Source organism: Miniopterus natalensis, chromosome 4, assembly GCF_054644295.1.
Source record: "Miniopterus natalensis isolate mMinNat1 chromosome 4, mMinNat1.hap1, whole genome shotgun sequence".
NCBI lineage: Eukaryota > Metazoa > Chordata > Mammalia > Chiroptera > Miniopteridae > Miniopterus > Miniopterus natalensis.
This window is the reverse complement of record NC_142084.1, coordinates 3,693,032-3,705,670: the sequence shown is the minus strand read 5'-3', so window position 1 is coordinate 3,705,670 and position 12,639 is coordinate 3,693,032.

Below are 12,639 nucleotides of genomic sequence, written 5' to 3'. Positions count from 1 at the left end.
ACCCACTCCGCCTGGACTCCTGAGCCAGCCCGGTGGGCGTGCCCCGGGGAGCCTGTGTGCCAGGCACAGGGGACAGCTGCAGCGGCGACACCGAAACCCCTCAGGCCCGCGGGGTCTGTCCGGAGGCACGACCTCGGGAAAGTAGCGACAGACACGACAGCTGCCACGTCTCCCCATAAGCAGTACCTTGCCTTTGGTAGAAATGAACGGTAACCAACGTATCCAAACATTTAGACGCCACCTGTCAAAATATTCCTATCTTGGTGCACAAGATCCAAGACACCCCGTGTGCCAGGCGTCTTGCGACCCTCATTGCGGGCTCAGCCTGGCGCGTTATTTATAACCCTGGGACGCTTCAGGCCCTTTCAGCTTTCAGAGTTGAAGTTAGAGAAGAAACGGATTTAAGGTGCCCTTCTCACAAATCGTTGAGACAGTTCAGAGGGGAGAGCATATCATTAATCTTTTGACAATAATTGTATTTTAATTTTCAGAAAATTAATTTTGTGTCAGCAGCGAACAAACAAGAGAACGTCTTGCGTTAATGGAGCTTACATTCCTGCGGGGCTGGAGGACAACCGTACCAATAGGCGTGTTATTTTAGGAGGTGGAAGGGGCTATGAGGAAACACGAAGTGAGTAAAAGCCAGAGAATGACAGGAGTGACGGATGGGAACTGTGCTATTTTTAACAGGAGGACCTGGGACCTCCTCTCTCCTCTGCTGACGCTGGACAGTAAGGGAGGCAGCAGGCCTGGCAGTCACGGGGACGGTGCCCAGGCAGGGGAAGCGGCACACAGGACCCAGGCGGCGAGGCCTGTGCCCAAATGGGGTCAAGGAGGGCGGAGGACGGGAGAGATGCGGGGGGGCAGGTGCACCTCAGGCCGCCGGAAGGACTTCTGAGCCGAGGAGGGGTCAGTGCTGAGTCACAGCCGCCTGCCCTGTGAAGGGACTGGGGCGGGAATGCAAGTGAGGCCCGGGCAGCTGGTGCCGCCGTGGGAGCTCCGACAAGGGCCAGGTAGGCTGTTGGGGGGAAAGGCGGGCGGCTGAGGGCCTGGGTGTGACAGTGGCCCGAGCGCCCAGGACGCCGCCCACCCTTCCCCTGCGCGCTTGGCAGGGCCTCTGCAGGCCGACAGGAGACGGGAAGAAAGCCGTCCAGGCCAGTGGATTTTACAGCTCACTGTTCAGTAATGTTTTTTTTCTGATTATGAAACTAATATTCATTGAGCTTGTTTTGAGATGAAGAAAATATGAAGAAAAAGTTCTCTCCCCAGCAGAATGTGGCACAGCCTTCGGAGGGGGCGAGGGCCCAGGACGGGGGTCGCGGGGGGAAGGGCGGCTTCTGTAATACTCTCAACAAGAAAGGTGTTTTTTAAAAGACATTAGTCTTGGAATGTTTAGCGTATTTTACAGAGTTTCTTCCTGTCTTTCTTTCTAATTCACATTTTGCAGAACTGCAGGGAGCAGGACACAGTCGGCGTCATAACCTCAGCGCGGCCCCGTGGCAGGTGATTCCAGGTTTTTCAACATGACCTTCGACGGACCTGGGGCTTGCCAGCGTGTGAACGTGACGACCTCCATGGGGATCCTGCACATTCGATTCTTTTCTTTGAGAAGAAAAAATCCTAGAAATGGAGCCTCAAGGTCAAAGGATGGCAATTTCTTGAAAGCTCTTCAAGAAATTAACCATTTCTCTCGAAAATATCAACCACGTCCCAGCCAGCAGCCCTGGGCACTTCCTTTTCCGGGACTGTCTTTTCCAATAGCCAATTTTCAAAGCGAAAGAAAAGAAACAGACACTTTACTATTGCTTTACCGTGCGTGTCCTGTGTCCTTGAGCACTACGAGTTTAAGCCCTAAGGTGTGCTCGTGTGTCTCGGTTGACCTGCCCCGTGTTTCTGTGTTCGCCTCTCCAGGGCCTCCCGTGGGTGCCCGAGCAGCTCTGAGGGAAGCTGGGGCTCCGTGGGTCAGGAGAGCGGGCCGGGCGCTGGTGCGGGACGTCAGATCTGTCCTCAGCTCCTCTGATCTGGGGCCAGGATTCCTTATGCAAGGACAGCTCAAGCTACCCCAACTCCGGAGCTGAAAACAGTTTATTTATCTTAAATGAGGCCAGTAGCTCCCTAGCAACTGAAGAATGAATGGTCCTATTTGCAGATCCCTCCTTTCCCATTGACTAGCATGTGGCCCTGGGTTCAAGCATAAATTCCACAAGGACAGTTCCATGCCTGTTACCCACATGTCAACATGGGAAACTGCAGAGCAACGCATGGGTTTTCCCAGACAACCACTGTGACACACAACCAGAGGCCGACACAGACAAGGACCGGAGGCGCCGGGGGAAGGGCATTCGTCAGGGTTTTGCTAAAACGGGTGTGGAGCATCCTCCTGGAGCAGGTCTTCCAGGGTGCCTCAGGTAAACGCGTGTCTCCTCCTGGGCCTGTGGGGTACCGTGAAACGCTGGCCTTCCCCAACGGCCCTGACCACGCGGCTGCAGCAGATGCACTGCAGGGTCACTGTTGAGGTCAGCGTAAGCTAGCGCTTTGGTTGCTCTAGCAGATGCTGGTGACCTGGAGAGGGAAACGGCTCACCGCCACTTCACCTGCATGGGGTACATTGTGTGTTAAATATGCTAACGTTTTTATATAATATCAGTATCTTTAAATATATTATATATTAAAACATTTTCTTCAACCTGAAAGCCATTTTTTTTTCCGATTTTATAACAGATGAAAACATTTTCTCAGGCTCCAAAGATGCCTTGCCTGACGCTGTGTCTGCTGTGCCCACAGGAGCACCCGTCCTGCCCAGCTCAGGGGTCTCCCGGAGCCAGCTCTCCGCAGGCCTGGGTCCCTGCCCATCTGACCAAATGGAACGACTCCCCTCCACCTTTGGTGCCCAGTGCCCGGTCGCTTACAGGAGGTGGCTTCTCATCTCCCTCAGAATCAAAATTAATTTCCCACAGTGACCCCCACGTCCCACGCCATTGGACCTCCAGCTGCAGCCCTGGCTCAAGCCCTGCCTCTCTGCACACCAGCCACATGGCCTCCTTGCACCTCAGCATCGAGGCAGCCCCACCACAGGGCTGTGCACCTGCCATTCCGGGCTTGATGGCAGCACTGCTCCCTACTCCCATCCTTCAGGTCTTTGCTCAAATGCCCTCTTCCCAGTGAGCCTGACCCTGAATTCCTGCTTAAAATATGTGCATACACACCACTCCCACCAGCTCCCTCTCTCCTTCCAGGCTTTATTTCTCTCCATAGAATGTATCCTAGGCCAGCATGTATAGATGTATTTATACATTTACACAGCTCCCCCCACTGGGAGGGCCGGGAGCTCAACAGGGCCAGGTGGTTTATCCTGTTGCCGACACTCAGCCTTCGGCAGCTACACAATAAACAGCTGCTGGATGCATCCCCACACCCCCTCTGTAAGGGAAGAGCTGAGAGGTATTTTAAGAAAAGAACATGAGCATGAGGCCTAGACAGGCCAGCCCCTGAGGAGGAGCCAGGCACGGACAGGCGGTGTGAAGGTCTAGGTGAAGTCGTCCACGCGACCAGGTCTCAGTCGTCCACGGGGCCGGGAACAGCGCTGCACCCGCCCGGCCACTGAGGAGACGAAACTGATCTGTTTCCACGGCTGTGCTGAAACCCTTTGTGGCCACTGCTCTCATGTTCATACATCTGCCCTTTTCCTCTAAGGGCAGCAGAGCCAGTAAAAAGGCTCACGGGGCCAGCAGGGAGCAGTGACTAAAAGCCACACCTGCTGTAGGAAGTGAGACTGCGGCTCCGCCAGCAGACCCCAGGCCGGGAGCACGTGCACCGTCCCGGGGGGGCTCGACTCAGGGACCTCACTGAGAGTAAGACGTGCAGTTCTACTTTTCACAGAACGATCAGAAATCTAAAACGGCCTGGCACTGGGGCGGCCCCCTCGGAGGGCCCGGTGGCCGCGCGGTTCCAGGCCTGCGCCTCCCGGCTGCTGACAACCTGTGCGGCGCTGACAGGGCTGTGATCACAGGACGGCGAGGGCGCCGGACCGGAAGGCTCACTGGGCGGCATCGGGCAGCTGGAGAGCCATCTCAGACGCTGAATAAGGAAAAATTAACTTATTAAAAGGGGGTGGGGATAGTCAGAGGGAGGGCTACACACACTGAGCCCATGGGTGCTGGGTCCAGGATGGCAGCCAAACACACTCGGGGCAGTGAGGCAGGGAGCATGGAAGCAACGGGAGAGCCTGGCGGGGCTGCTCAGGCTCACTGGCGCCAGAGAGACGGGGCCTCGTCTCCTGGGGTCCCCTGGAGGGATGGAGGGGGCTCTGCCTGCTCCCCCAGGAGAGCTGGGTCCTTTGTCCTGAGTGTATTTCTCTCTTTCTTGCAGGCGAGAATCTTAGGGGTGGTCTCAGGGGAGGGTCCAATAGAATATTCATCTGCTTTCCAGGTGAGCCCTTTCAGGGTCCTGGCCTCCACGGACTGGTCGGTGCCAGGACAAGGGGGTCATTAGTCCATGTGGCTGGTCCTGAGGCAGCCACTGCGCCACTTGTCTGGTTTTGCTGCTTTTTGGGCCTGGAGCTGAAATACAACTGAGACCTGGATGTTATCTTTAGGGAGGAAACGCTCAGGGATCTAAACCACACGACCAGGAATGTGCTGGGGGAGGAAAGGTCCCCTGGGGACAAGGTCTTGTTTTCCCAGGTTTGCTCCTTACTAGGCATGTGGGGCTTCCTGCCCTGGGGAGTCTCTGTACCTGAGTTTCCATACCTGGCCCACAGCCCTGCCGACTTCATCTTTGTGAAGTTCAAGCACCCTTTGAGAGCTGAACATAAGGAAAGCCCCATCCCTACCACCTTTCAGTTCCTTCCAGAGCTACGTGTACAGTCCGTGGAGATATGTCAAGGGCATGCAGTTTGAGGCGACAGGTGTGGAAACCAGACCTTCCTCAGGCCTGTGCTCCAGGAGTTTGCCCACACAACACTCCCATGAGGTCATTTAGGAAACTGACAAGGCCCGTGGAGGCAGCACCAGGAGCGGCAGTGAGCGGGGACACCCCGGAAAGGGGGGTGGGCAGGACAGGCTCAGCCCTGAGGGGAGGAGGGAAAGGGCCGGGCTGGGAGCACGGCCTTTCCAGGGGCTCAGGAACACCCGCATGTCGGGCAAAAACCGGAGAGCAGGTGGAGGGCTGGCAGCGAGCCCAGGCGCAGAGCGACGTGGCCACTGCGGCAGGCGATCTGGACAGCCGCACAGACGAGGCGGGATGTGATAAAAACGCCTGGCATCCAACACGAGTGCTGATTTAGGAGTGAAATCCATAGGTTTGTGCTGTTGCGATCTAAGCCACTGAAGCAAGAGTCACGGTGACGGAGATACAGAGTCACCACTGGCGCTGCTGCTGGCTCCTCCTGGTCGTAACTTCACTGCTTAACACATCACAGTGTAAAGTAATTCTCACCTAAATGCGTGCTGGAAAGTAAGCTTGGCTGACTCTGCGATTCTATCATGCCCAGCAGTTCCAGTCTCGTACATGGCCCCAGCCTGGGGCTCTGGGCCACACGGGGCCCTGCGGCGCGAGCGGTGACCCTTCCTCGCTGGCCCCCACCCACCTCACCCTGCCTGTGACTGGGCAGCCCTTAGGAATCTGGACATTTTAAATATGCCAAAGCTGTTAAGTGCAGGGAAACGTGATGCCAGCTGGCCAGTACTGATGCTGGGTTCTGCTTTTCTTTTTCTTTTTTAAATATATTTTTATTGATTTCAGAGAGAGGAAGGGAGAGGGAGAGAGAGAGATAGAAACATCAGTGATGAGAGGGTCATGGATCCGCTGCCTCCTGCACGCCTCCGACTGGGGATCGAGCCCGCAACCCGGGCACGTGCCCTGACCGGGAATCGAACCCCGATCGCCTGGATCCTAGGTCGTCGCTCAGCCTCTGAGCCACGCCCGGCCAGGTTCTCTCTCTCTTTTTTAACCCTCACCCAAGGATATGCTTACTGATTTTAGAGAGAGGAAGGAAGAGGGAGAGAGGAACATCGACGTGAGACAGAAACACTGATCGGCTGCCTCCCGCACCCGCCGGCTGGGCATCGAACCCTTGACTCCTGGGTGTACAGGATGCTCACCCAGCCACCCCGGCCGGGCCGAGCGTCTTCGCCGTGTGCCTCCTGGCCATCTGCAAGTCTCCTTTGGAAAAATGTTCAGGTCCTCTGTCCATTTTAAAATTAGATTTGTTTTGCTAATAAATTGCATGAGTGCCCCATATATTTTGCACAATACCCTCTTACTGGAGGGGTTGCAAACATCCCCGATTCCACAGGCTGCCTTTGCCTTCCTGTTTCGCTGTGCAGGGAAGTTCCAGTTCGATGGGGGCCCCGCTTACTTACCTTCACGTCTGTTGCCTGTGCCGAGTGTCATATCCAGAAACTTAAGGACAAGACGAATCAAGGAGCTTCCCTGTCTTCTTTTAGGAGTTTTATGGTTCCAGGTTTTACATTCAAGTCTTAGTCCACTTCAAATTAATTTTGTGCATGGTGTATGGGTCTGATTTCATTCTTTTGTGTGCGGTTGTCCTATTGTCCTGACACCATTCGTTGAAAATTCTAGTATCTTTTACCGACTGTGTGTCTTGGTGCCCTCACCAAAGATTAGTTGGCCCAACGTGCGCGTTTATTTCTGGGCTCCCCGTCCGGTCTCATTGGTCCATGTCTCTCACCCAGGCCTGCAGCGTTTTAACAGCGAGCTGTGTGCTGCAGTTTGAAACCAGGGAGGACGTGCCTCCAGCTCCCTTCCTTGTTCCTGACTGCTTTGGCTGTCTGGGGTCCTTTGGTTCACATGGAGTTTAGGATTTGATGTTTCTATGAAAAATGCCACAGGTATTTTGATCAGGGTTGTACTGAATCTGTAGACTGCTTTGGGTAATGTGGACAGTTTAACAATGTTAATTCTCCCAATTCATAAACACAGGGTACTTTTCCCATTTGTCTGTTCAATTTCTTTCATCAGCGTGTCATAGGTTTCAGTGCACAGGTCTTTCAACTCCTGGGTTAAATTTATTCCTAAGTATTTCACTCTTCTAGGTGCTACTGTGAACAAGACTGTTTTCAAACTCCTTTCCCCGACTGTTGCAGCACACAGAAACACAACTGATTTTTGCTTCCTGCAACTTGATTTAATTCAGTTAGTAGCTCTAACAGTTTTTGGTAGAGTCTGTGGGGCTATCTATATATACGAGGAGGTCGGCCTGGCCAGCGTTGCCGTGGCTGAGCCCTGACCTAGGACCCAGGTCTCGGTGAGGCCCCGGCCGGGCACATGCAGGGTTGTGGGCTCCATCCCCGGTGGGGGTGCCAGGGGGCAGCCTGTCCCTGACCCTCATCACGATGCTTCTCTCCCTCCCTCTCTGAAATCATTAAAGACATAAAAGACATATTTATACGTGAGCATGTCGTACAGGCGGACGTGTTACTTTTTCCTGTTCTACTGGACGCCTGCCTGCTCTGGGTGGGGCTCCCAGCGCTCGGGGAACAGAGGCGGAGCCAGCGGGCGTCTTCGTCTGGTTCCTGACCTCAGATGAAAACTTCCAGCTTTTCACTGCTGAGCACATCAGCAGTGGGCTTATCATATGTGGCCTTTACTAGGTTGAGGTATATTCCTCCTTTGCTTAATTTGTTGAGAGTTTCATTATGATACAATGCTGAATTCTGTCAAATGCTTTTCCCCCATCTATTGAGACGATCAGCACATTCTCCTTCACGCTCCTTGTTCAGCAGGTTCTCACCCACACCTGGGAGCCCTTGGGTGAAATTCCAGCTCTGTCGTTTACCAGCTGTGTGGCCTGGGACAAGTTTCTTAACCTCTCTGATCCCGCTTCCCCATGTGTAACGTGTATCTACCTCATAGGATTGTTACATAAAACTGTGAATTAACCCTTTGCGGTCGTATTAAATTTGGACATGGGTGTCGTACTGGTCGGAATTAATTTCCATTGAAAGAGCAGTGATACATAACATGCAAGATTATGAAGGATAAACAAGAGAAATTATGAACTGATAGAATGAATAGAGTTAAGATTCGTACGGTTCCTTGCTGTGTGGCTGAGAGCAGACAAACGACCGCAAAGGGTTAATAAATGTGTAGTGCTTGCAGTCGTGTCTGGAACAGCAGGCACCTGCAGCGCATTACCTTTCATTTTAATTCACACAGATGTAGTGTTAATCAGCACCTTGTCCCATGCTCTAGACAGGCCACCGGGGACAGTGTGGCTTACGTTTGTCCCTGTTTGTTCGTATTTGTGCAGCACATCCAAGCTTCATATCTGCCTGTATGTGTAGGATTGTTTTATATAAGTGAGATCATTCTCTTCAACTTCCTTTTTCACTTTGCTGTATTTTATCATAAAAAACAAATGAGAGCGCAGCCGGCGTGCTCAGCAGTTGAGCATCGACCTATGACCCGGGAGGTCACGGTTCGGTTCCTGCTCAGGGCCCATGCCCGGGGTTAGGGCTTGAGCCCCAGCCGGGGCGCTTCTGGCAGGCAGGACAACGCAGCGGAGCAGGGCCCACCGTGCAGCGGGTAAATCCGGTTACTCACTGACCCTGACTGAGGCCCGATTTTCTTCTTTAAAAGTATTCTAAGAGAATCTGCTGGCATAAAACTAACACCAGATCCATCCAAACCAAACTATGTCCACAGAAGCGGAGCACAGCCCCGAGGACCGCGGGGGTGCTGTCGGGCGGCCCGGCCCGGCCGGCTCCCTCTTAGAAAGGCAGGGCCTCTAATCGGAGCACTGAGCCCCGACACTCGCTCCGGGGGCTGGCTCAGCACAGCGGGAGAGGAAGTCCAGTGCTGACGAAGGCGCGGTGCCTCAGAAATGCCCAGTGAGGGGTCCTTCCTTCCAGTGTCCCCGCTTCCTTCTGCAGCAGGGAGGTCAGGCTCCTCAGGACTGTAGGAGACACGCCAGGTGCTTCGGTCCAGGACCCTGCCCAGGAGGAGCATGCTGGGTCCAGGGCACGCTGCCTCCCCGGGGGCTGGGTCCCCCGTCCAGCCCACACGCCTGCCTTTGGCTCAGGCCTCAGCCATGGTCACGAGAGCCAGGCAGGCTCTCGACAAGCGCCCCACTAACTATAAACTTGGAGGGGACACGCGTCCGAAATCTCAGCAGGCCCTCGCTTAGGCCATGGGCCTTCCCCTCGTCCCGCCAGGAACACTTCTAGGAATTTATCCTAAGCACACATACACTTAGTCATCAAAAACAGGAGGTTTAAAGCCACGCAGTGAGGACGGAGTTGCGACAGGAACACGCGCGAACCACACAGCTAGTGACGGCCCTGCTGCTGGGGAGACGGAGTCGGGGGCGGCGCCCGCAGCCGGCCCCTTCCAGGCAGCGAACAGCGGACCTGCCCCTGCTTTGCACAGTAAAGACCTGCCTGGAAGATGACGTTTATTGGCAGAACCACCTTCAGTGTGCAAGACGTGCAGGCATTGGGCGGCTTCCTTTTCTTTTTTGTTCTTAGGTATTTTCTAATTTTTTCCTTAAAAATCTGTGTTATGTACAGAAATACAATATAATTTCTAAATTTAAAATCTAGTCATTTTTCAATACTTGTGATAATTTAAAAATATATCTTCATTCCTTTACTTTCTTCCCTATTTTTAATCAAACATTTTGGCTTTTTAAAAAATCTAGAGACGGGGCAAACAGGGTTGGTTTCCTCAGTGAAAGCAGCGGAAGCTCCCAAACATTCCCTTCGCTCCGTTTTGTCCGTTGCTTTCTTTCAGAACTGTTTGGATTTCCTGAGTATTAGGTATGCATACTAATGACCAGTCCAATTTCATTCTAGGAGCTTAAACATGACAATGGTGAAAACAGCCTGATTCAAAGTTTAAACCAACAATTTTAACAGCTTAAATCAGCAAGTTTAAGTGGGTCACCAGTTCCTCCGTACGTGTGAGGGCCAGCGCCTTGCCGCTGACGTCAAGGAGGGCTCCGGCTAAACCTAAGGATGGTGTTCGAAGGGCTCTTCAACTTTCTATTTGTATTTTAAAAATTAAAGAGAGATGTATGTTCATTAAAATATGGAAACAGGACAGAATGATGTTAAAGCCTCCACCTTTATTTTTTTTAAATGTGTTTTTATTGATTTTTATTTTTTTTTTAGAGAGAGAGGAAAGGAGAGAAACACTGATGGGAGAGAAACGTCCCGGATCGGCGGCCTCCTGCACGCCCCTGGTGGGAACAAGCGAAACCCGGGCATGTGCCCTGACGGGGAGCGGACCTGACCTCCTGGTTCCTGGGTTGTCACTGGGTTTAAGAGCCAGGCGGCTGGGCCCCACCTTTACGTTACTTCACCAGACGCATCAGCATCCACTCCCTAGTACTGTTCCGAAGGGCACCCAGTGTTACTGCGCAGCACAGGACACATGCTCTCGAGAGGAGGCAGGTTCTCTTCAACGCTTACCCTGCGGCTCAGACTGTATTACTGACTTGTGGCACCTTTTCTTCAATCTTCTTCTGCTGAGCATTCAATTGGATAAATGAACCATAAACAGCTAGTCTCTTTTGGATGAGTTAGGGGTTTTCTTTTAGAAACAGTCCTGGACTGAGCAAAGCAACAGTACAAAAGAACATCCAAACGTTTGATTCCGTTTACACCTTCCTGAGCAGCTATTTCGAACCAGCTGCTTTTCTCTAGTGACCGGCCAGCAGGTGTTAAAGCACAAAATGAGGTGAAAGTATTCTATGCTGTTACGAGTCCTCCCTAGAGAGGGAGTTTCTGGTACTTACAATGTTTTTCTTTTTTATTTATTGATGAGAAACGGTGATGTTCCATTTATTCACGCACTTGCTGGTTGATTGTGACGTGCCCTGCCGGGGCATAGAACCCACAACCTTGGCACATCAGGACAAAGCTCGAATCAGCTGAGCCACCTGATGGGGGTGCTGGTATCCACGGGTCTTCACTACAGCGCCGAAGCCTTCAGCGCCGAAGCCTTCTGTGTGCACACACTTCAGTAAGAGCTAGAAGGTAGCTGTAGCTGTTAGTGCAGTTGTTGTTTGTAGGACTTAAACATGGACGCTCTACGCAACCCAGTGACTAGCTAGGCTACTTTGTTTTAGCTTTGTGCTTTTGCAGTTAAATGACTATAAACAGGTAACAGGAACAAACCTATGACTGACACACTCCTCCAGACTTTCTAGCACAGCTTTTGGGGATCCCATGTCTTTGGTTTTGGCCCCTTGCTATTATTATCTGATCGTGGTTCCTATTTCTCCAACAACCTATAGGTAATTTTCCTTAGAACTCCATCCCCAAACTAACGCATATTAAAAAGTTCACATTCACATCCCTGTGCCACCAGCTCACCTCCTGAAATCAACTCTCATCTCCCACTCGCGACACTGCTCTGCACCCAGCCAGACGTTCAGGGGCCTGGGCCCTTCACGCCCACCAGCACTTGTGTCTGCCGCCTCCGAGGGCAGCAGCTCTTCTAACCAGGCCCTGCACCCACCCATCCTTTCCGTTGTCCCGGGACTCCACTTCTCTTACGGTTTCCTCACCTTCTTTCACAGGACCTGTTTCTTCCTTCTTTGATTTAAATAGTTGACATATGGTGTTGGTTTCATGAGGCTGGTATTTCATACCTTCCTTTAAAATGTTCAACTGCCTCCAGGGCAAACATGAGTCTGACGTTGAAAAATTCCGACAGACCAACCCTCACCCGCTTGTCTACACTCATCTTTTCCTGCGCTTTTTACCAACCTTCTCCGGCTGCCCAGGTTCTTTGCTGGGTCAAACTTGCCAGGCAAGTCCCTCCTTTAGTGTTTTGCACGTGCTGCTCTCTGCAGTCAGCGGGGTCAGTGCTCGCTGACAACTGCCCTGCCCTGAGGAAGTGACTCCCCAGTCTGCAGTCCCAGTGTGCTGCTCAGAGCACCCACTCCTCCTGCCACCACCCACCCAAGCCATTCCACTGGAGCCCACTCCCAGGGGCTGGAAGGTGAGGTGCGCCCGAGCCCACAGCGGGACCTTCCTGTGGCCTCTAGCGCGCCTCGGCCGAGCCCAGAGCTGCTGGGCTCGGCGCTTCCTGAAGCTCCAGGACATTGACTTACTCGGGTTCCAGGAGCCTCCTTTGCAGGCTCACCGTATTTTGATGCGTTGCTCAATCTCAAATTCCTCCATCTCCACTAAAACTTTAAAGCACAGCTTTCAGTGCACATGGACACTGTTTCCATTTCTTGCAACCAAAAGAATTGTAACAGTTGCTTTCGCTTTCTCTTGCACGCTTGTCCTGCAAAGCTGCTGGGTCCCATACTGACCCGTCACTCTGACCGACAGGTGAGGAGACACACCGAACAGCTGCCAGGGGCTTACTTCCCAAGCCGGCCGCCCAACACGGCTCTGCAGTGACCCTGTAGTGGCCCAGGGCAGGGTGGGGCCTGCTGGATCTGAGGCCTCCCCAGACATGTGACTGGAGCCAAGTGGGTCCCCCAGGCTGGGTACTGCATAAGCCTCCAGAACTCCCACTGAGCTGAGAGAAAGGAAGGGAACCCTAAATTACCTGATTAAAAACCTTTGTGGGATGTGAGGCTTAAAATAGAAATGAACTTGAATTGTAGGGAAATAAAGTGTATTTCTTGTACACCTTAGTGTGGGGGTGAGATTCGTG